A 25,838-nucleotide genomic window follows, 5' to 3' on the forward strand; every position below is an offset into this window, starting at 1 on the left:
AAAGATTGGTATATTGTAAGTTCTCAAAAAAAAGTTTCACTAATATTTTCATTATCATTCTTGCAACTGGTAAAAGATACACAAAGTTTCCCTCCCTTTCCAATCCAAAATCAGATTCAAAGCTTAAAAGCCAACACATCTACCAAAGGCATCAAGGCTCTGTACTTTTTAGGCATTATGGTACCCATGGTATATTATTTGTTTGAGATGATTTTTTAATTATGTATTTTTAGAAATTTTATACATATTTTTCTACCTCAGACGTCAGATGCATGAGAACATCTGAAATCTATCTATAAGCCTGGAAGTCAAACCTTATCTAATATTCCTTTGGTTCCTTCATTCTGTGAAAAGATGTGGATAAGCTACATCTGTCTTCCACGGTTGATAAGATCCTAGTTCCCAATTATTTCACACTTAGGGAAAGTAGACTCAACTTCTGAGTTTGATCACAAGCAACATGTGCAGTTACTAAGATTTTTCTTTATGGAAAAGTTTCTGCTTTCTGAAATAGCTCATTCTTTTAAAAGGCTAGGGGTAGTCCACTAAGTATGTACCTGATTAACAGGTCATTTACAGATGGTGGGAAGCACCCTCTGACCACTGCGAAGAGTTGTTGTACTATTCCACCTTTTCCTGTCACCTCTAGAAGTGGCCACTTCTCGCACTCTGACCTGCCCACTTCCAGCCCACTTAGACCAATGAACCTCCTGTGCCCCCCTAGTAAAGCCCTCCCTCCCAGACACTAATCTGCCAGCCCAGCACCAAGATGTAGGCGGGAAAATGAGGTTGGCTGAAATAGGGTATACAAAGATTAGATCCCATGCAAACCTGCACAAGAAATAGGCTTTTCTCAGTTTTCCCTCATGCCCTTCTCTCCATCCACAGACACGTGTGACTTTAGCAATACTTATCATTACTTGCATGAATTAAAACTCTACCTCAAATATTAAACAGCAAAATTATTTCCAACTGAGGCTTGGAATAAAAAGTAAGGGTACAGGGTTCAGTGTTGTAGTAGATGGGTACAAAATAAGGACAGAAGGAAAAGGACATGGAGACAAACCTACCTTGAGAATTGGCTGTCTTTGGCATTATGTTAAGCCTTAGCCAATGGTGATTTGGTAACTAATTCTGTCACCATACTTCCAAGGTGGTTGTTAAAATTCCCTTTCATTTCTGGAAAAGCTCCTATTCAAAGAAGTTAGTAATTTGCTACAGAGCAGAGTTAATAAGTGATAGATCTGGGATTCATGTTGAATCCCTCTTATTGCAGCATTCATTCCCTTTCCCCCAGGCTGCATTATGTTATTATTTTAAAATAATCTGTGGTGCTTGCTGTATCATGAGGCAAATTTTTTAATTGCTCTCTTTTAAAATGTGGATTATAGCACAGATTTGATACATGTGTGACTAGTCAAAATCCTGGCCCTGGATTTGAGTTACGAAAGACACATGAGGAACTTAACTGGCTCTTTCGCTCACGTTTCCATTTCAAAGCCACATCTGACAGCAGCTGGTACAGCTTCTGAGCTTACTCACTAGCCAGGTACTGTAACTGTTCACTACAATCTGCATGATCTTTCTAGACAACACACTTCCTGGCACCCCAGAAGCATTCTTCTCAATCTGGAACACCTAGACATAACGAGGACCTATGCTCTCCACTAGCTGAAACCTGGCCTTGTTCATTATTTCAGATGACTTCAGAGATTGCATCTCACCCAGTTAATCATCTTGGCCAATGACTCCAGACTTCTGCCATTCATACCCAGGAGAAAAGCACTATGGCATTTTGAATTTTTTGTTTGTTTGTGAAGAGACCCAACTTTAAAATTCCGCTTTTTCAGAGTTTAATGAAGCTTGAAATTGGTGACCTACAGAACGTTTTACATCCTAGTGTGTTTTCTGGGTAATAATAATGGTTGGACATTTTGTCTAACTTGCAAAGACTAACTCTTCGTCTCAAATGCTGTCTCAGAGGAACACAAAGTCGAGTGTGGCTGGTAAATATCACTGCTGCCATTGCTGTTTCTAATACATAGTGGCAACTCCCACCCAGGCTTTTTCTGACTAAGCATGTTACTAAGGATTTCAAACACAAACCTCATTTATTTGAACAGCAAAAGAATCCCGAGATATAGGTTTCATTGGTTTCATTTTGCCAACTAGCAAATAGATTCAGCTAGGTTAGTTAATTTAACCAAAGTTACCTCTAGAAAATGTTGTCAGTACATTTAGGCTGCCGTATTCAAAACACCATAAACTTGTAGCTTATAAACAATAGAAATTTGTTTCTCGCTGTACTGGAGGCTGAGAAATCCAAGATAAAGGTGCTAGCAGGTTTGGCGTCTGATGAGGGCTTTTCCTCACAGGTGGTGCCTTTGTGCTTTGGTGTCCTCATATGCAAGGGGCAGCAAACAGGTTCCCTGGGGCTTATTTTATAATGGCACAATTCCCATGCATCCCTCTTGACCTCATTACTTCCTAAAGGCCACAACTCTTAGTACTCTGCCTTCAGAATTAGGTTTCAGTATATAAAATAAAGAGGGACACAAATATTCAGATCATAGATGACATTCACAGAAGATGATAGATATAGAATTTGAACTGTGATTGAAGGTCCTAAAGATGCTCCAAACAGTGGGTGACAAAAAATGAATACGCAAAGATGAGAATTCAGGTCTGAGTCCATCATATTTCACAAAACACAGACCAAGTGAATATCGAAAAGTGAGTCATTGCTTCCTAGGAATCTTCTCAGGATCCACTGGAGTATAGCAACCATCTTTTGGGATTCCTGGTTTTCAACCCCACGCTCACTTTACAATCTCCTGGGGAGTTTTAAGAAAGAATCTAATATCTGAGCCCCATGAACTAGATCAGAATAAGTACTGGGTCATGGTCTTATAGTGACTATTTCTAATAGGTCAGCCAGAGCCCAAAGATAGTACAATGGTGACTGGAGTAGAAGCAATGCTGATATTTGACTGAGAATGAAGATATGGAAGAACCAGTGGATAGAGAAAAATCCTAAATAAATTCTCCCAGAGAATTTATTGATGTACTGTAAGCTACATCAACACTTGTTGGTAGCTCATAGAACCTGTCTGAGGAGCTAAAGTCCCTATAGACTCCCTGTGCAGACAACTAAAGTAGCCAAGAAGGTCAGCAAGTTTATTAGAGTTAAAAAATATTTGATCAAGTTTATTAGAGTTAAAAATATTTGATAGGAAAATAAATGGATGAAATTATTTCAGTGTTCACTGGTTTTGCATGGGCTCATCAGAGCATTTCAAAAAAGCACTTGCACTTCATAAAAGCAGATTTCATTACCAATACTCTTCATCCAATATATGATTCTTCTCCATGGGGGTTAATTGAATAAAACAACAAGAAGCAAAGTACAATAAACAGAACAAATCTGGGTCTTATCTCATTGGGTCAAGGCAGCAACAATGCTACCATTAGAAATTTCTGCTGTTTTGCAAAGTGAATCAGATAGATATGGTTAAGCTGAAATAAAAACAGTAGAAAATCACTTAAAGTTAAATGGAACTAACTTAATAGGTCCATAGTAAATACCAAAATAGATAACATATTGAAGACCACAGAACAGCAGCAAATCAAAAGGAAAATGTTTTACCACTTACACGCCACTGTGCATATCTTCTGGAAGATTCCTTCGCAAGGCTTGAGAAGGAAAATATGCTTAAGGAAGTCAGTGGTTCCCTGCATGAATGTGTGCTTTGTCAACTTCATCTCAGAGGTGGAGGAGGACTATCAGATAAATCCCCATTATGGGAAAAGCATCAAAATGTCCCCAAAATAGATGACCACAAAACAGTTAGGGAAAACCACAAACCCCTCATGTGAAATCACTAGAAGCTATCCATGGAGCCACATTACACTGAAAGCACAAAATTCTGTATGTGAGCCAGAAACATCCACTTTTCTGCCCATTTCTATAGCACCCTCAAGCCAGACTGAAATGTTTTAGAAATCTAGGTTAAAAAAGAAAAGAAAGAAACCTACAAGTCCTTTCCCAGACTTTAAGTGGGAACAAATGTGCAGGAGCTATTGATGTCTGATTAAAGGTACAGAAATATTTTTAAGGTCTCGGTGCTCCAAATTCTTTGTGTGAAATATGAATGCCCCTGATGGACAATGAGTTTGCACAATACATCTCTTGTAGACTTGCCCCTGGGGCTTCTAATTTCAGTCCAGGCAGTAAATAAAAGTTCCTCCAAATTGTATTTGGACCTGGGTTAGAACTCTATGCACAAATGTATTGACAGCCTTGAGGAGGGCTCATGCCCTTATTTTTTCCTTAAATGAAACACTAAATACCTTGCTCCTATCACCAGATATTCTGATGTAATTGGTTTGGGGTGTGACCTGGCATCTGTAGTTTTCAAAGCTTCCAGGTGTTTCTAATTTGTAGCAAAGAATGGGAACCACTGTGATAGACTGATTGCTTTCCAATCCCTGCATGTTTGTGTCCTTAAAATGTCACATGCCTGGTTTTCATAAAACAGTACAATCATGTCAACACATATCTAACCATCTTTTTTTTTCCCGTAAGAATCTTTAAATTAGACAATCTGTACTCACTTCAGCCTCACCTCTCAATTCCCTCCTTCCTACTTAATATCCACCACACTTCACCGACCTCTTAGTCCTTGAACTTCACAAGCCCCTAAACAATGTAAGAAAGACGAAGATTAATTTGGCCCACAATAACTTAGAGGATTCTATTTATCACCCATTAGCAAGTCCAATTCTGAGAAGTAGATGTTGGCAAAGGTTTTTTAGTTGAGCACAAGAAATATTATTTCCTACTTGTCTATAGAACTCCCCTAACCCTAGCCACATTCCATAATAAATGCATTATTATCAAGAATGGCACATGAAAAGCTTGGATTTCCTTTAAAGGGCAGCTCACAATCCCAGGATCATCATGGGGTGCCCTTTACACCTTTGGATCCACAGCCCATCAATCAGGTTGCACACTCCCTGGTGGCCCATGCCACCCCTCCATGCAGGCATCCATACACTTACTTTAAGTCCCTGCATGTCCTCACTCCATATTCTGGCTTCTTGCAACACAGATTCAGAGTTGCATAAATTATATACAGTACATAGGAAAAGAGAATTGTCTCCCATAAATCATCAAAATGATTTGCAAATAAACTTCCTCAACATCAGAAAGAAAAAAATGCAGATGTGCAGAGTTTCATTCCATCATAAAAGATCCTTACCAGAAAAACAAGCTGAAATTCTACGGCTACTTAGTCCTTGGGGGAAGTTTTTAATCCTTCACATTTTTTAGTCATGACACAAGGATTCAAAAGAAGAAGAAGAAGAAAAAGGAGAAGGAGAAGGAGAAGGAGAAGAAGTAGGAGAAGGAGGAAGAGGAGGAAGAAGAAGAAGTGAAAGTCCTTCAGTTGTCATCTGGATTTACCTGGTTGAAACAGGGACTTAAATTCTTTCAAATATTAAATTTCCCTTCTTTCTTTCACTCTTCCACATTTTTCCTGTTCCCTCGGTGTGCTCAAATCACCCAGGGCAGAATGCTGCACTCACCATGCGCATGGTTTTCAGGGATTTTCAAGCTTATGCTTAGATATAGTCTCTCCTACGAAGCCTGGCACCTCCTGAATGCAAGGCTCTCCATGTGCATCCTGCACACCCTGTCTAGGTGTCTAGAACAATCCCTCTTACTGCATGGAAGGGTCTATTCACTTCTCTGCTCTGAGATCTTTCACAACAGGGATGCTGTGCTATATGATTCTCACTCTATCAATGCATGAAGTTTAGTGACTTATTGAATGCATGAAAGATTGAACCTTTGACATCAAGCTCTCTCAGGCTGTTCTCCCACTCTAAAACATAATTGCCTATCACAAGGGTGATATGAATATTAAGAAATATTTCATATAAAATATCAGGAATAATCAGACCTTGGTAAAAGTTTATTCTCTTTTCCTCTCCATCTGCATCTCTTTTTTTTTAAAAAAAAGGAATTGTCTTCATGTGAGTGGTCCTAGTTACAGAGCAATAAAGCAATAAAGATCAGAAAGTTAATATCATTCACCAACTGAAGCATGAGTAAAAATGGAATGCTTACTTCACACTTTGAAAAGATATAGATTTTACATAATAACACTATGTTCCCCATTTATGATAAAAATATTGAAGGCAGAGGAATGATTATGAGAGTACACAGAAGGTCAATTCTGAAATCTTGTAGAAGCAGTGTGGTATGATAATTAAGATCATGGGTCCAGAGAAACTTGCAGATAAGGGACTTGGGTCTCAAACTTCAGCTACTTAATAGGCAGAAATTTGTCCTTGGATGAGTTACTTAGTCTCAGTAAACTTCAGATTTCTCATCTTCAAAATGGGAAGGATGTTGTATTCAATGAAAACGTGTATATAATGTACATAGTCAATGGTTAACAAAGTTGCTATTAATAACTATAGCAAACTGGGTTTTAAAAATAATCTGTGGGACTGGAATGCACACCTAAGAGTATAAAATTTCTCCTTTACCTAGGAAATGCATGTCGGCTTCTTTGGAGAAATTTTTGGTGTTATTCTAGCATTATAAGAGGACATGTTGAGAAGTTTTTTAGACTTTTTCCTCCAGCACAGGGTAGACAAATATTGAGTCAAATGGAGCTCTCCCACAGAATCTCACACATTGGTCCTAGGAGAAGAATGGGCTCATCACTAGGGTGACCTGGATGACCTACACTTGCGGAACCAGTGTCCAAGAGGGAATTAGTGTGAAGTCATTAAACCATGCTGCCCAAGAAACAGGAGAATTGGGGAAAATCTGAAGGGTTTGAGTCTATTTATGCTTCTCCCTGGGATATAACCCCTCCCTTCACAAGAGAAAAATGTCCCTTCTTAAGTCATATCATTAGATTGAGGTTCAATCACCTAGAACTGATATGGTTGTTTAGCCTGGTATATACACAGGAGGACCTCAGAGTGCTCGAGTTCAGGAATAGGCTCAGTGCATGATTAAATTGTCCAGCACATCAGAAGGAAATGGATTTCAAATTTCATGGGCAACACCAAAGGGATGACAATATTGGAAAGGTACAAAAATAAATAAATAAAGGAAACCAAATCATCTAGTAAGATGGGGAAGATTAGAATATTTCTGGAGTAAGAGGCCAGTGAAATTTCTTCCTATTATCAGAGTTTCCCCAAAATTCATCAGAAATAAAAATGTGTGATTTTTTCAATGTTCCACAAATATCAGTGTATAAAACTAACAAATGCTGTATAGGTTTAAGAGAGAGAAAGAGAGAGAGAGAGAGAGAGAGAGAGGGGGGGGGAGAGGGAGAGAACACACACACAACCTATAGGACAATTAGAATTGCTTGTCACAGTTATAATCAAATAAAACAGAGAAAGTGAGGAGTATGGAGAAGTAAGAGACTAGAGCCAGAGATGATTTGAAAATGCATCTAACTCCCAGAATCCTCGGACATAGTGATTGAGGGCTTGTTATGGTTAAATATAAGGTGTTCCCCAAAAGTTCATGTGTGAGATAATGCAAAAATATTCAGAGGTGAAATCGTTAGATGTGAGAGGTATAAACTAATCAGTAGATTAATTCACTGATATGGATTGAACTGGGTAGTAACTGCAGACATGAGGGATATGCTACAGGAAGTAAGTCACTGACATGTCCTTGGGCTTTATATTTTGTCCCTGGTGAGTGGAGTTCTCTCAGCATCCCTCTGCCACACCCTTCTACCTTGAAGTTCTGCCTTACCTCAGGCTCAGAGCTATGGAGTTGGCCAATCATGGACTGAACTTCCAAAAGTGTGAGCCGAAATAAACTTTTCCTCCTCTAAATTGTTCTTGGCAGGTGATCCCAACAACCAAAAGCTAACAAAAACAGGGTTCTTTGAAATTCTTTGTCCCCAGTATAGGATCTCAGCTTATTTTCTTCTAGATCACTGAGAGACTGGAAGATACAACTTAATATCTGATAATGTTTAACAATAGCAAGCAACTGTAATAAAAAAAGGGGGAGGAAAAAAAAAACTTTGTAACCTGGAAGAAATGTCAGAGACATTGCTTGAATAAAATTGAGGTGATGCGTTTTCTAGCTATGATTGAGTAGCAGGGATGAGATTTATCCATTCTGCTAAAGTAACTGAAAAACTGAACAATATCTATAACACAATGGTTTTCAGACACTGGAAGAAAAGCATCTCTTGTCAGTGACACCAGAGAGAAGAAAAACACATTTCATGGGTCTATGAAAGCCCCAATGTACTGTGCACTGCCTGGACTGCTTCCAGACCACAGTGCAGGGAGAGCAGTCAGCACAATCTGAAGGTCACCCTGAGTGGAGGGGACAGAGTGTGATGATTAGAGAGACCAAAATGACCAGACTTTACAGGGTACAACGGTGGAAAGGAGAGGGAGAGAAAGCCCCAGAGACATGTATACACCCCCCTCCAACCTTCAGCAGAGCCCTGATCAACACGAACAGATGAGGAGTCTTATGAGGAAGCATGAAGCCAGGAAGAATGCTTGGGGGTCCAAAAGGCCAGGGAGTGGGGAAGGGAAGTCACTGCTAAGAAGTTTTTATACTAAATGTACAGTGATCACAATACCACTTGAAGATATCTCTCTCTCTCTCTCTCTCTCTCTCTCTCTCTCTCTCTCTCTCACACACACACACACACACACACACACACACACACACTAAACCTCTGGAATAACACTATGAATACTAAATGAATACATCTAATGAGCCACTAGAATAACAAATACAGAATTATAAAAATTACTCAATCTAAAAAAGTCAAAGATAGAGATGAAAGAATGAATGAAACAAAAACAATAAGATGGTAGATTTAAATTCAAATATGCCAGTAAAACATGTAAACAGCGGTTCTCAACACAGAGGTGATTTGGGTCATCCCAGTGAGCATGTGGCAATGGCTAGAGGTGCTTTTCACTGTTGTGACAAGAGATGGGCAAGTTTTGGCAACCAGCTAGCATAAGCCACAAATGCAGCTAAACATCCAAAAATGCAGAGGACTGTACCCCAAAACCAAGAGTTATCTCACCCAAACTGTCAATAAAGGTAGGTTGGGGAAACTACTCTAAGCAAACACAAAACAAAGGCAAAGCCACAATGTCTGCCATCCAATAAAAATTTGCCAGGAATGTACAATTATTCCCATTGTCAAACAAAATCCACTTCATTGTAAAGATATGAACAAGTTATAATTAAAAGACAGAAAAATATGTTATGATAATACAAATTAAAATAAAGTTAAAATGCCTATATTAATAACATACAAAGTGGATACAGAATGAGGAATGTTTCTAGAACAAACAAGATGTTTTATAATAGTAAGTATGTCAACCCATCAAGGGATCAATAAAACCCTAAGTGTGTTTACAGTTACCAAAGAACTTCAAAATACCTAAAACAAAGATGACAGAAGCAAGGCAGAAATTGACAAGGCCTAAATTATGATTTTGGGAGATTGCAATACTCCTTTCTTACTATTTGAAAGAATAAGTAGGCAAAAGATCAAAAAAGATATAAAGTACTTGAGAAACACTATTAAGTATCTTCATCTATCTGATTTTTACAGAAAAAGTACCTAAATAAGCAAAACAAAAATTCTTCTCAATACACACAGGATATTTATCCCCAAAATTATTTTTTGGACTATAAAACAAGCCTCAGTAGACTTTAAAATGAATAAAGCTTTACAAAATATGTCCTCCCATCACAATGGAATTGCATTAGAATTACAGAAAGACACCTGAACAATCTGCAAATACAACACACCTCCAAGTGAACTACAAGTAAAAGATCAAAATTGAAAAGTCAACATGTATGGGATACACCTAAAATAGTCCTTAAAATATATAACACTGAAAACCTATGTTAGCAGAGAAGAAAGGCCTCCAGTTAGTGACCTTGGCTTCTACTTTCAAAAACCAGAAAATTAGAAAAGCAAACCAAACCCAAAATAAGCTAAACAAAGGATAAAAAGAAATCAGGGCTAACGTTGTGGCTCAATGGCAAAGCGCTTGCCTCACCTGTGTGAGGCACTGGGTTTGATCCTCAGCACGACATAAAAATAAATAAATAAAATAAAAAAAGAAATCAGTAACACTTGAAACAAAACCAAGATGAATATGTGGGGGTGATGAGAAGGGTATATGAGAATTTCTTGTATTCGGTGCTTCATTTTTCTTTAAATCTAAAACTGTTCTCAAAACAGTTTAATAACTAGCAGGGGTGGGTGGGGGGTAGACAAAGACATTGAATCAGCTTTAGGGCAAATCATATTAGTAGGAACTATATCTATCTTCCCCTCTAAAAAGAAATAAGAAAAAAGAAAGAACATATTAAAGGGCAGCGTTCAAGACCCTGAACACAGGGAGAGTGATCAGTGAGAGCTGAGGAGAAGAATAAATGAACTCAAAGACAGCACAAGCCGTTGGCCAGAGGTGCAAGACAGAACAGAGTGGGGGCTGTGCAGACAGAGCTGGTGGTTGGGGAGGCCAAGGAGCTGAAGTTCTTCAGACAGGGGAAGGGAAAAAGTCCCCAGGGTTTACACAGACCAAGAATAGTTCTGTTCAAAACAGACTAAATGGGAAAAAAAATCTCCTAATTCAGGGGACAACGAGAGGACTCAGAATAGCTCAGCCTCAGAAGAACAAAAACTTACCTTCAACAAACAAGCATTGCCCTGACATTATCTAGCAACTCTTATGAGCAAGCCTAAAAGCAGCAGCCTGTTTTGAACTACCTTAACTACAATCAAGACAAGAATATTTAAAGAAACAAAAAGAAAAAAATTGTCAAATCCACAATGTCTGCCATCCAATAAAAATTTGCCAGGAATGTTAAAATGTAGAAAAATACAAATGACATAAAGATAAAAATATATTGATCAAAGCCAATTCTGGAGCCAGGTATGGTAGTGCGTGTCTGTAATCCCAGTGGCTGGGAGGCTGAGGATGGAGGATCGCAAGTTCAAAACCATCCTCAGGAAAAGCAAGGTGCTAAGCAACTCAGGAATACTCTGTCTCTAAATAAAATACAGAATAGGGCTGGGGATGTGACTCAGTGATCAAGAGCCCCTAAATTCAATCCCCAGTACCAAAACAGAAGAAAAAATCTAATTCTGGAAAATATCATAGAATTAGTAGACAAATTAATAAAACATACTCTATGTGTTGAAGGAACTGAAAGAAATACTAAGCATTATAAGTAGAAACAAAGATCTAAAAACCATCAAAATCAAGCATTTTGTTATTAAAACAGTAACTGGAAAATACATGGGTGGGAGAGTCCACAGGTGAGTCATTGTGGAAGAGTCCACCAGTGAACCTGAATAAAGAGCCAAAGAATTACTCAAAATGAAGCAGAGAGATAAAACTTAGATACTGAGTCTTCAAAGGAGAGGAAAGGCGGAGGGACAGAAAAATATTTGAGGGAATATTAAACATACAAAGAATGCAATGAATATATTTAGAGACTCTAAAAGTGCAATGAACTTCAAGAAAAACAAGTAGAAGATGAAAAGTACACCAAGACACCACATAACCAATTGCTTAAAACCAGTGAGAAGGAGAAAATCCTATCTACATTAAAAGAAAAAAAAAGGGTAAAAATAGTCCACACATAAGGCAGAAGACAGTAGGGGACCAAGAGCACGGAAAGAAAAAAAAAAGGAGAAAAAAAATAGCAATTTCATTACCAGAAAAAAAAATAGTTTTCAAGGATGAAGTCAAAATAAAAATGTATTTAAATATAGAAGTTCCAAAAGGACTTAGGAGCAGCAGACTTGTATTATAAGAAAGAGTAAAGCAAATCAGTGGGAAAATAACACCAGATGTAAATATTTATCCACACAGAAATGAAGGGCACTGAAAATGGTCACTGGAGATTTAAAAAAAAAATCTCTTAATAAAGATTTTTTAAAGATATTTTCAAAATAGAGATCTTTTCAGTTGAACATGTAGGATCTAAGTGCAAGACAATAGGACCATGGGGATGACTGCATGCAGAGTGGCACACTTGAAAGTAGACTCTGATAGCTTTAAGGTGTGTTCTACACACTTTCAAGCACTCACTGACATAACAAAGAGTTTGTCTAATAAGATGCCAAAGGAGATAAACTTTTTAAAGTTGATTTATTCCAAAGGAGGCAGAAAAGAAGAACAAAGTTAAAAACACATAGGACAAATAGAGAACAAATATGTTAGATTTGAAACTACAATATTAATATTTACATGAGAGGTCAGTCACCTAAATACACAGAAAAAAAACACAAACATATCTGGGAAAATGGGGCAAAAAAGCAAAAATAAATCATATGCTGCTTAAAAGAATTACACACAAATTATAAAAACAAAGTAATATTATAGAAAAGAATGTATAATGCTTACAATAACAAAATAAGCTTGAGTGGCTATGTATTTGTTGTATATCAATACAACAAATATATTTAAGAAAAAAAGAATGTTGACAAGAATAAAGAGAGTAGTTTTACAACAAACTTATCTTTATGTCATTTGTATTTTTCTATCCTAGTGGATAGGTGACAGACAGGCTCTGGAGTCAGACAGTCTGGCATAAGAAAAATAAAAAACTTGGTATGTATTCATAATTAGACATATTCATTTTTATACACAGACATACATAGAGTGAGAAATATTGGATTCATAAATTGTGAAATATTGTGAGTGTATAAATGGAAAATATTGAGAAGACTATGCATAGATTAAATTGCATTATGAGGCTTCAAAGTACTAAAGGAGGATTTCATTGGAAAATTAAAAACTAAACTTCTATAGGAAGGCTAGGAACTAATAAAGAAGCGGAATGACAAACAAGAGGAGCTGTGCTGAGTAATAACAGTGGTGAGATATTCCAGAGCAAAGCTTCAGGATCCATGGTTTGTAGTTTATTTATTTATTTTACTTTCTCTTTAGATAAAATAGAAATTTCTTAAACATGAAGGACACAGAATACCATTACAAGAATTTCAGACATTGTTTTATGCTTTCGGGAATAAAATATTTTTTTAAAAAAATAAGGAAATGTGTTTTAGAAAGCGTACCGCTCAAAAATACATAGAAATAGAATCTCAAGGAAAATACCAGCCACCTAAACCCAACTACTGCACAGATCCTCTGGAATCTACACAGAAGAGCAAAATGATCTGTTCTGACAATGCAGAAACAATGTGAGTTTAAAAATTGGAGGAAGGTCAGGCTGGACCTTGTGCTGCAGAGTCTTCTGGTACTCTAGACCTCATTCGAAACTGGAAACTCAATAGCAATTCCTGGTAAGTGGGTCCACAGCAGCAGACCCCAGCACAGTAGGTGGTGCCTCAGGAGGAATTAGCAGCTGTTGGAGCTGAGTCAACATTCACAGAATCAAAAGACCACATTGGTTCATCCAAGTGGGGAATTTGGGAGGCAGATATATCTGGAGTCTTGCAAGTAGTCCACCTGACAGTGTGCCCAGTGTACCTGAAGGACCATTTTGAGCTTCTATTATTTAGAAAAGCACAGCATGCTACTGTGAAAATCTCTGTACTATGTATGGTAGAAATAGCCAAGTGCAACTTCTTCTCCCAGAATAAAAAGAAAAAATACATTTGTGAAGGAATCCCAAATATTAATAATAAAAATTAAAAACAGTATAATTCCTATCATATCACTGTATAACTCAATTTTGACTGATACAGGGCCTTAGTGAATCTTGCAGAGTGACAGTAGATTATTATAAATTTTCTTCAAGAGTGATGTCAATCATAGCCCCCGTTGCAAATATGGTATCTTGACTGGTATAATCTATTAGAGCCCCTTGAGTCCCTTTTGCACTTATCCATCTATTGAGCTGTGGATGCTTTTTTTTCTAAATCCCAATTAATAAATACAATCACAAGAAGATGACTGATGACCTTCATCTGGCAGGAACAGTAGTACTCGCTTTGTCTGATCTCAGGGTTATTTATATTCTCCTCATTTCTATCAAAATGCAATCTGCAGAGATGTTTTGTATCCTGGAAAATACATCATGATAGCATTTAACATCATTGCATTATGTTAATTAGACCTGGTGAAGTAGTATTGTGTTAGTAAGTTTAATAAGATGTGCATGTCAATGGGTGATAGACAAATTCTATGAAAAGTCATACAGGACCATTAAGTGTTCAGTTTTCTGAAATGTGTCAAAATGTCCCCTGTGAAAGACAAGCATTGATACCTTTTTCAGTGTGGCTAAGCGTGTTGAACATAAAAAATTACCTTCAAAATTCACATTTTACTAAATTTTTTAATATCTTTTTTATGGCAGAATAGCAAGCTTTCTGTAAAAGGTCAGATAGTAAATATTTTCTATTTGGGCCCCATAATCTCTCCTCTATAACTATTCTGCTCTGCCACTGTAGCATGAAGCAGCCACTGGCAAAGAGGAGTAAATGGCATGGTTAGGTTTCAGTGAGACCTGGATGGGCAGCTGGCCATCTTTAGGCCAGGGACTGTGTATTGTTGAACATTGTTTTATGGTATAGCAGAAAGTTCCAACAAACCAAGCCTATGCACTGTAGCATCTATGTTTAAATGAATCAGTTCTTCCCCGGGAGAAATGGGAGCAACTGAACCGCAGGTTAGGAGACACAATCCTTTATGAGCAGCCTCCCTGGTCTCAACAGTGGGGTATACTACAGAATAATTAAGAGACAACATTTAAATAATTGCTTTGGAAAAGCAATATGTTCTTTTTCAATTTCACAAATCTAAAATATAATTTATATAATTTTTCTGGAAATTTCCATGCTCCAAAGATATTTTCCTCACATTTAATGTTAACAATTAATAATCAGCTTCAGTGTGCATATAGTTAATTATGTTTCCTTCATTTTTTTCCTTCTCAGTGTTGTGCCATTTTAATCCTAAACAGATCATACTCAAAGTCCACGTCTGTTTACATCACATTGAATACAGTTGAAGCTTAGAGCAATGCTCAGAAAGACTATCAGCAGGGGCTTTGATGACTGATTTTCCAGGTCAGAGACTGTCACCATGACCAAAGAGGAATATAAGGTCATCACTCGACCTCTGGGCAGACCTAACAATACTCAATCATTCCCAGATAGGTGACAAATACTTTCCCTATTTCTGATGGGGATATTGTGAGTTGCTTATCACTTCTCTTTCAAAGGTAAGCCATCTTTCTTATGTACTTCTTGTCATCATTACTGAGCCATGTTAATGAACCCTCATTATTATAAACTATTTATTTTTGCTTTAATGATTTTTTTTCCAAACAAGTATTGAGAATCAAGGATCCTTAACCCTTCCCCCTGAAAGTCCCTTTACTGTTTGCGTGACTTTAGGCAGGTGACTTCCCCTTCCCAGGCCCTCACCTTCTATCTAGAAAATCAATAGATTGATGATGTAAGTGTTCCAAGTCATGACACTTTTTAAATTCATGAAGCGCACTCACCAGTACTAAAACACTTAATCTTTCCTGCAGATTTTAATATGTCTATCTATGAAGTGAGAACAAGTGTGTAAAGTTGAGGTTAACTTCATCCCTATTTAACTTATTTGCTTTTTTACTCAAAGATAGTTTATTTAGACCTGCATTGTATTCTACTTTTTAAAATAACATAAGGAAATACTGGGCACGGTTGACCACTTCGTCCTTTTGTGCTTGTTTGATTTCTGTAACCTTATACTGCATCCCTTAACCACTCTTTTTAAGTCCCCTTACTGGCTCCTGTGAGAATGGCCTTGGGCCTGAGCCTAAGCAACTCCATTTTTAAAATGAGCTGTGGATGTTTCCAATTTGAAACCACCAGTCTCACCAGGCGTGCCTACGGGAGCCCTCCAGTATGTCCCTCAGGCACAAACAAGTGACTTTCCCCCTCCATGATAAACTCTGAGAAAAGCCTCTTGCAGGCTCCTCCCTGGTTAATAGGGAAAGGCTAAAAGATCAGGGTGAGGACCACCAGACCATATGTCTTAACCCCAGGGTAAATGATGTCAAAGAGAAATCCTGTGGTAGCTGCTAAGGATTGAAGGGGGGAAGCCCCAAAACTTAACATAAATAATAGAGCAAATGAACAGACATTCTGCCGGGCAATACTGATGCACACAAGCCTGAGAGCCTGATGAGGACCTGGACTGACATCCCAACTCTTGTCATTTGCCTGAACCTCTGCATTATTCTCGTGGCTAACAAACTCTAAGCCACTTCTGGACCCTGGTGAGAGGTGCAACTTCTCCCTATGACTGCCTCCTCAGCCAGCCGTAAGCTCCACCCCAGGAGAAGCCTGCCTTGGTTCCTGACTCGATTACCATGGTCCAAGTGAGTGTGCATCTGCTGGACTTCAAGCCTAAGACTTTTGATCTGATACTTGAACTTAGCATGCAGAGGGAATGTCTGTCATTAGCTGTCATGATTACATGTGTTTGCAGTGCTTAGAATTAATTAATCTAGAATTGTTTGCTGTGAATTGATTATACCTATTGCAGTAACCAGCATTAAGGATTGTCATTCTCTTGATGAAGAACCTATAGAGTGAAATTGTATTGAGTGACTTGAGTGAATAAAGCATTGGACAGGGCAGAAGCACATAGATATTCTTTATATCTCCCCCTGGGACTGCATAAGTCACACCTTTTGCCCATTGCGACACTCCTTATCCAGACTTCCCCTATGTACTCATCTTCCTCAGGGCTCTGGCCTACATTTCATTTCCCAGTCACCCTGTACAGTCCTCTTGGACAGGATTATCCACTCACATTATGTTGAATGCCAGCTGTGCCTTGATAGCTGCTAATCAACGCCTCCGACTGTGTTAATCAGCTCTCCATTACTGTGACACAATAACTGAGTGAAATCAACTTAAAGTAAGAAAGGGTTAATTTGGTTCACAGTTTCAGAGATTTCAGTCCCTGGCTGCTTGACCTAGTTGCTGTTAGGCCTGCAGAGGAAGGGCACAGTGGAAGAAAGCTGCTTACCTCATGGTACCCAGAAAGCAGAGGGTGGAGATGGCCAGGGACAAAATACACCCTTCAAGGACATGTGCCAGTCACCCATTTCCTCCAACTAAGTCCCATCTCCTAAAGTTTCCAATTTAAAATATGAATCCTCATGATTCTGTCTCCTCTGAGGACCCCACCTCAGAGCACTGCTGCATGGGGCCCTAGCCTTTAACACAGGAGCCTTGGGGGACATTTCAGATGCAAACCACAACAATGGTCCATGCATCCAAAGTTGCCCCCTCCAGCTGAGGTGCCCCACTCACTGTCTCCACCTGGGTGTCCTCAGCAGCTGGGCTGCTATTCACCTGCCGCTGAACACAGTGCTATTAGTCCCCAATATCCTGGTTCTTCTCTATGTTGCCTACGATCAGATGTCACCATGATTCATCCAGTTGCTCAAGTCAAAAACCTGGATGTCATTTTTAAATCTTCCCCTTCTCAGTTCCTGGTTCCAGTGAATACCTCTGAAGAATCTGACCAGTGTGAGAAGTTCAACAGCTTTGTTTAGACTACAATAGGCTCCTGTGGACAGAATCACCCTAAATAGAACACAAGGTGAGGTCGGCATGAGAGGAGGTCAAGAATTCATCTTATACAAGTAGAATCAACATTTAAACAGTGGGTTCTTCTCTGGATTTCAAATTTACCTCAAAGTTAGAATTAGTGAGATGATCTACATGAATTCTCATCCGGCTTCTTTCTCCTAAACCATTTTACTGTGTGTATAATTCTCCAAGATTCTATTTTCTAAATGCCAGGGTTGTTGGACTTAGGTATATGTTAATGTCCCTGATACTTTCATGCCAGCATGCATCTAAGATCACTTGTACAAACAGCTCTCCATGAACTAATTTAATTAATTTAATCAGCATTTCAATAATTCAATGGCCAGAAATAAACTAGGTCCAAGTTTTTTTCATTGTGTAAATATTCACTAAACATGTCTGATAACTGCAATAAGTTTTTTCTTAAGGATACAAATTAATATATATCTGTTAATATGGTCTATGAAGAGCTTATTTAAAGCAGGTAAACAGACATTTAGTCATATTATCTGTATGACTATATGTGCCTATATTAGACATTCCTATAAGAACACAATAAGTGCTAAAATATATGCAGAATTGAAAGGCTATGAATTCTAGTATGAATGGTATCAATAGAAGAAAACATTATTAAATGCCAAAGAGGGCTTAGAAATGCCTTTTTGTGCAGGCCACAGGAAATACTAAGTTAGGATTCTTTGACTTAATGGTCTGATTTAAGAAGAGTAAAAGGTCATTAAACTGCTAACATAAACCAGAGATTTTTTAAAAATGGATAATTTGATACCAGATTGAATAAGCTGATCAAAGTAAAAAGTCTGTTTATAAAAAGAGATTTATTCCTAAGGAAAATTATTCAAGGTAAGAGGAAAGAAAAAAAGAAAAATGTTTGCTATATATGTGCTTAAAATTACTAACAAATAGAAGTACTGGATCAAAGATTCATTAAATATAGAGATATAAAATTCTAAAAAAACAAAGGATTAGGAGGTTAGTCTGCTGAGTTAGGGTCTATAACCACATGAAAAAAACCTGGTAGTAGTTTTAGGTGGAATTATATTGGATTCAGTAATTTTAAAACACTATATTACTGTTTCAAAAAAATTACCTGCATCACATATAGCATATACTCTAATATTTCCTCCAATGATAAAACAGCCTATACTGAGATTACATAAAGTCATTATGCAATACAGCAGTGATTGAAGTACAGACTCTGCAACTAGTACTTCGGACAAGTTTCTTGATTTCCTTGTGCTTCAGTTTCTTCATCTGTGAAATAGTGATAAATATTTCTGGTTCCCTATGACTTGTGAAGCTTAAATAGACCATGTGTTTTTTTAAAAAAATCAGGACTGTGCTACAGAAGAAGGACTGCACCATTGTTTGTTGCTTCTGTTGCTTGCAGCAAACTATCAACAGAATAAAAAAAGAGAAAGCTACAGTCTCAAAGTCACTGCATAAAAGAAAAACCTTTAGAGGGGGCATGTCCTGTCTCTACTGGGGAAGGGTTACTTTTCATTTCCCTGAAATCTTAAATCACTTTAGGAAAAATAGAGGCAGAATAATAACAATAAGCTCTGCTATTAGAACTGAGCAGAGGCCATCACTACTGGCTGTACTTCCCTGTCTGATGGAAAATAGAGAAGAAAAAAGAGAAGAGGGAGGAGGGCAACTAGCTTGGAGATCTACCAGGATGAGCATTAAGATCTAAATTTCGGCACTTCACTCTGGAGAGTTAAAGTACAAGTTACTAAGGTTATCTTGCGGGAAATGGCCATTAAAAGATGCCACAAGCAGTCCACAGATACCACCAGAAGCAATTCTACTAACACACAGGAAGCATGATGGGAAACACTAGCAACCCCTCTCATGGTGATTTTTTTAAATTTGTGGGGCATTCCATATGAAGCTAAATTACTCTTCAGTGTTCTAAAATTTATTGTGGCTGCACATGGTGGCTCACACCTGTAATCCCAGTGACTCGGGAGGCTGAGGTAGGAGGATAACAAGTTAAAAGCCAACCTCAGCAACTTAGGAAGGCCCTACATAATTTAGAGAGACCCTCTAAATTATTATTTTTGCTGTCCCAAAAATAAAAAATAAAAAGGGCTGGGATGTGGCTAAGTATTAAAGCACCCAGATCCAATCCCTGGTACTAACGAATTAATTAATTTTTAAAATGTGTTGTGCTCAGAACAATCAATGTAATGCCTCTAAAGCAAATCCAAATAGCAACAGACCAGGTCAAGATCACTATTTTACCAAAGCTGGCTATATCAAATTATATTTGAACAACTCATACTGTTTCAAACTACTAACTAAAACTTAATAATAACTATCTCTAAAGATACTTATAACCTAAGTTACTCAGGAAAAATGAGAGAAATTAAAACTTCCCTATTTAAATAATGAATAAGAGAAGCATACCAAATACCTTAACACAAAGAGTAAAGAGCATTTCAATCTTTGCATAAATCAAGCCTACCCTGAACCTATTTTCTATTTGATCAAGCATCATCAAAAGAAAAAAGTAATGTTCTGAGAAACCTTTTACCAAGAATATTTTAATTGGTTTCCCAACACCTTCTCCTTGCCAACTATTCAGTAAATGAATCATGGTTGTCATGCCACAGCCTTCCACCTACTCTGCCAATGGTACACTGGAAATGGTGATGGCCAAGATAACTCAGGACACTGAGATACAACAAGAGGTTTTCTGGGGTATTTTAGAAAAGAAACTTGTGAATCTAAAGAGAGAGCCATAAAAAGCCATATATAAAAGCCATAAAAAGCCCTACAGACATGAACAGGAGAGGAGACTTCCAACATCTACTGATGGTCATCTTATAGTCACAAGAATCTAAGCCTTCTGTGGGTGGAAGAGCTAGGAATTAGAAAGAACCTGGATCACTCCCGACCTATTGGGTTTCCTCTTATATGAACTTTCAAGTTTCTTTAGTATTCAAACCAGTTTTATGTTGGTAGCCCAAAGCATCCAAATTCACACATTTTGTTTTCCACTTCAACCACCATGTAAAAATTTCACCCATGCTTGTCTACATGTTAGCAAAAAAAAAAAAAAAAAAAAGTATTCCACTTCAAATAAGTTAGTATACATTTCAGAGTCATATTTTTTTAGAGAGAGTGAGAGAGGAGAGAGAGAGGGAGAGGGGGAGAGAGAGAGAGAGAGAGAGAGAGAGAGAGAGAGAGAGAGAGAGAATTTTTCAATATTTATTTTCTAGTTTTCGGCGGACACAACATCTTTGTTTGTACGTGGTGCTGAGAATCGAACCAGGGCTACACGCATGCCAGGCGAGCACACTACCACTTGAGCCACATCCCCAGCCCTCAGAGTCATATTTAAAAGAGTTTATGGACAGTTAAATAGTCCAATAATTTAAAAAATAATTTCAATACATTTTCCCTTCTTATTTATCAATAAAGGAAAAAATTGATCAACTATTATAGAACATCAAACTTTCAACTTGACATAAAATTTAACTTTTATAGCCCTCTTAGTTAGAGATATCATTACATTATAGGGCACAAAATTTATAACTTTTTAGACCCTACGGTATTCATTTTGTTCATACTATTTAGATCAAAATCATAAAAGAAAGACTAATGCTTTTTACAATTAGTTTAGCTTTTCAAAAAAAATCTTCAGAATTTTTTGCTCCAAACAGCCATATAAAATGCATTAACCTACAGAAAAAAACAAATTGTTTACTTTATCCATCATGACATTTCAATTTCACCAAATTGGATAGACTATTCAAATACATATGAAGGTATTTTTAGGAAGTAGTGATTTAGATAATAACAACAGCAAAAAAAGAAAAAAAGAAGAAGACGACGATGACGACAACGGCAGCGTCGGTAATTTAAAAAGGTTGGAAGTACAAGATACATATTGGAATAACTAGCTCGTGCTAAGTGACAAAGAGCAAAGTGAAGAAGGAGGGAGCAAACCACTCAAAATCTTTACAGCAGGTCACAATCTCTGTGACACATGAATAGATCAGTTGTAATATAAGGCAGATTCATCCTTTCATCAAGACCACTTTAGAATTTTTAAATCATGCATTCAAAATCACAGACATTCCATGTTTTCCAAATGAATTTAGGCTATTTTACAAACACTTCAGGTAAGCATTACTTCATACACTGAGGTAATAGTATGGTAGGTATTTGCAAGATTAATACCATAAATACAGTATAAATTTAAATCAGAGCTGAAAAAAATATTTATCTATTCCACATAACATGTCTATTCTGTAAAGAGGATTTGGTTGGGCCTGAAAGATGCAAACTGACAAACTACAATATGCAGGATAAAAAAAAAGATAACCTTTTTATTCAAAAAAAGGCTCTTTAAAACCTTAGAATCACCCCTTACCAGTAGACAACACCTGATCACAGCTGTAATTCAAACAGGCCAGAAGAACAACAGGCAGAGCTGGTAGAGTCAGGAATGTGTGTGACTTACTACCTAAAATTAGCCATGCCCATTTCACCACAATTGGGTTGGGCTCCTCTATTTTAAGGTGTGCAGTTCCAAATTACTTAAAAGTATGTAATTTCTGGCTAGTCTCTAAAACTAAGAATGTCAGCAGACTTTACACCAAGGCTTTAGATGGCCAACTAGTCTCCACAAAACCCCAGAGCATGCTATCTAGGGTCTAAGAACACAGCAAATAAAGTTAAATGCTGAATATATCCATGAAGATGTACCATGTATGGACACACTAGAAAGAATTAAATGAGAAAAGATACTTCTTATCCTTTTCTGCTTCTCTTTCCCCCACAAACACATACATTATAACAAAAGTGATGGAAAAACTGACAAAAGTCATAGTACTAAAATATCCTGTATTTTCAGGAAACTGTACAGACTGTTAGCTGAAACCCTTCCAAATAATGTTACACGATTGTTACCTCCCTCTGAAAATGCCATGTTACTGGAGTAAATCAATAGTAGGGGCTACTCAGTCTGTATTTCACATTCTAGAAACATTACCAGGAAACTGGTGAAGGTCCCATCAGTACTAGCAAGAGAATATGCACTAAACATTTTTCAAATGGAGCTACATTTTCAAACAAAAGAAAATGAAAAGACATCCTCTTTTACCATTATGAAAAATTATTTTTATCAACAAAGGATAAAAATACATTGTAAGTTATACAGGCTTAACACATGCTTGAAATTCAAGCTGCATGGATAAAACTCCTGATTTCTTCGAACCCACCATAAAGACCTAGTATCTATTTTATTACTAGCAACTTGAGACATTTGATGCAGAACCCACATGTAGTATTATTTACTTTCCTGATACTATCATGCTCCAGCAGTCCATGATGTTAACCCTTGTTTTGACAAATGTAATCAAATATTTTAAGAATTAGAACACACATACCTTCATTTTCTGAGGCAGCATTTCACCTTCAATACCAAGTCAAAGGTTCTTTCTGGATTTTCCCTAAAAGAAAAAGAACTTTGTTATATTTATTTCCTAAAACAAACATCTGTATAAAGGTGTGTGTGTGTGTGTGTGTGTGTGTGTGTGTGTGTGTGTGTGTGTGTTGCTTTTTATCTTTTTAGGGGTTAGGCATGAAGTGCTGTGGCTCAAATCCAGGGCCTTATGCATGCAATGCATGCACTTACCACTGAGATATACCCACATCCCCTATATTTTCTTAATTCTAAAACTAATCTTGTTCTTGTCTCAATATACTTTTTCTAAGTACATAACTATAACTAGCACAGCAAAAGTAACACTATCAGTTAGCAACTTAAGAGAGACTTGAGGCAAAGAGTTTAACCTCAAAGACTGTTTTCTTACCTATAAAGAGTCTTGTCCACATCACAGAATTGTGAGAACTATAAATCAGATAATATATGTGCAAGTACCTTATAAAGGTATACTGCTGTATAAATGCAAAGCATTGCTTTTATCCTACTGAATCAAAATTGGAAAGCCACTGCATTCCTCAGTGCCTTTAAACCCTGCCACACCTTAACATAGGTTCTCAGGCCTTTTTCAAAGGACTTGCTACGACTACCTGGTTCCACTTGCCATTGCCATGTAATATTTATAATGTTCTATAAATGTGGTACTTTGCATATGCTCTTCTTGAGATGTACTTACTGTACTTAAACATGTTTATGGTAGCAAACTATTCACACACTCCAAGGCTAAGAAAAAAGATCTGCTTTGTATGTATTTTCTTTGGGGAAAATGGATATTGACCTCCAAATTAGATTTTTCCCTACAGGAACAGTAAGGTTGCTTTGATTCATTCAGAATTTACTGACATTTTTACTAACTTCTCACACATTTAACCTATTGGTTAAATTTCAAAAACAGTGGAGTGAAATTTATTAAGCCACTTTTTTCTCCCAAAAGACTGGTTTTAATCTCTCTTTCCATCACAATCACAAGATTGTGACACCACAATGCCAAAATGCTAATACACATAATTCAGGTACCCCTGCCAAGACCTTAGTGTCTTTGTATATTTGCAATTTTTAATATGTATTTCCTTCAAGAAATTAATGCCAGCTCTCACTTTTAAATAAATGTTCATTTAAAAAATCTTTACATGTATCTAGAATCATAGGAAGTGACAAACTCTATAAATCAATTTGCAAATATGAATTTTCTTGGCTTCCCCACTATTAGCTTGTTTCAATGAAAATAATGCACACTCAGGTAATTTCCTTCTTATAATAGGTCAAAAAGTATCCTCCTTTTTTTTACTCACCCTACTCACTATGTTGTCAAACACTGAAGAAAATAATTTTAATTACATAGTTTCCCTATTTTTCTAGTATTATTTAGAATCTCTCGTAGGTGTAAAAGTTAAATATTGATTCAGTTACACTCTGTGACATTTAAAAGGCCTTCTGCAATTATACAAATATATGTGATATTTATTATTGTAATTTGAGGGAAGAGTTTGAAGGGAGGGAAGTAAAAGGCGGAATGCTTTCCAAAGTTAGTTTCAGGAGAAAAATAAAGAACTCATGCCTCTAAGATACCTAAAAGAAAAATCACCATCGTTATTCAAATTGCTTTTTATTTAACCTGCTGAAGTAAGACAGGCACTGATGAATACTTTGACACAGGCATACCCTTTGCCAGCACCACACACCACACAATGCCTCCAATAAACAAGCCTCAGGGACCCGTTTAATTTTCTAAGAAACAGCAAAAGGAAACATCCAAGTCAGAACCGAAAAAATAAAAACAGCTTACAAAAATGGTTATCTTAATGCTAGGAGAGCACTTTAAATAATAACCGCTTAACCTCAAGGCTGCTCCCTCCCGGCCACCTCGCACCACCCAGAGGCGTGGAGTCTGACACCCGCAGGAGGAGAAGCCCACGGCGGGGGGTGTCGCTGCGCCCGGGCTATCTGGCCACCCCGGGTGCAGGCATAGGCGCGGCCCCGGCAGCCAGGGGCAGCCGCGGACCCGCCCAACCCAACTCGGCCGGCAGGCTTTGCGGCCTAGCGCCGTCCTGCCTGCAGCTGGGTCTCGGCCCGGCCGCGCCCCCGCCTGCGCCACCCCCTCCGATCCCGGGGGAGCTGGCCGGGCGGGGCTGAGGCAGCCGCGGGGCCAGGATTCGAGCCAGGAGGGGCCTCAGAGGGACGCCCACCCCGCGCGCCCCGGGTCCCCACTCACTTGGACCTGCACTCCACGGTTACATGTCTCTACGGGGCTTTCCGACCCGGCCTGGAAGCCAGCTGCCCTCCCCTCGAGGGTCGTGCCGGTCCCGCCTCCGCCGGCGGCCCCACCGCCAAAGAGGCTACTCACAGCGGCGGTGGCCGAGGGCCCATATCTCGGCGCCCCCGGAGGAGCTACCCCGCCTCCCACCCCACCCCTAGAGCCTTTCTGTGACAGCAGCAGCGGCGTGTCCACCGCCCCCTTCTCCGCAGGCCGCCGCCCCCGCCGCCACCAAAGCAGGGGCCTCTTAGTTCCTGCACCCAAGGCCGCCCACAGCGACTCCTGCACCTTCTACAAACCAGGAAGTCGCCAGGAGGGGGGGGGAAGGGGCGCACAGGGACGCGCCGGGCAGCTTCACTGGGCCACAGGGCCCCAGGGTGGGAGCCTGCAGAGGACGCATGAGCAGGATCCCGGCGCCCCAGGCGGCCAGCGGGGAGAGAGGGGGTGCAGGCGCCTGCTCACATACGTTTCTGCAACCGAGCCAGAA

The 25,838-nt window shown here is 38.5% G+C and overlaps 1 long non-coding RNA gene across 1 annotated transcript in view; it reads right to left on the reverse strand.

Moving 5' to 3' along the window:
- LOC143640931 (uncharacterized) overlaps window positions 1-25,377 on the reverse strand; it is a 103,949-nt gene extending 78,572 nt beyond the window's left edge. Inside the window, exons 1-2 of the long non-coding RNA XR_013155198.1 lie at window positions 25,310-25,377; window positions 23,042-23,104 (exon numbers count right to left, since the gene is read on the reverse strand). This is a non-coding gene — a long non-coding RNA (uncharacterized LOC143640931). The remainder of the gene's footprint in view (window positions 1-23,041; window positions 23,105-25,309) is intronic.
- Window positions 25,378-25,838: the final 461 nt, after the last annotated feature.

This window comes from Callospermophilus lateralis, unplaced genomic scaffold (genome assembly GCF_048772815.1).
Source record: "Callospermophilus lateralis isolate mCalLat2 unplaced genomic scaffold, mCalLat2.hap1 Scaffold_79, whole genome shotgun sequence".
In the NCBI taxonomy this organism is placed as follows: Eukaryota; Metazoa; Chordata; class Mammalia; order Rodentia; family Sciuridae; genus Callospermophilus; species Callospermophilus lateralis.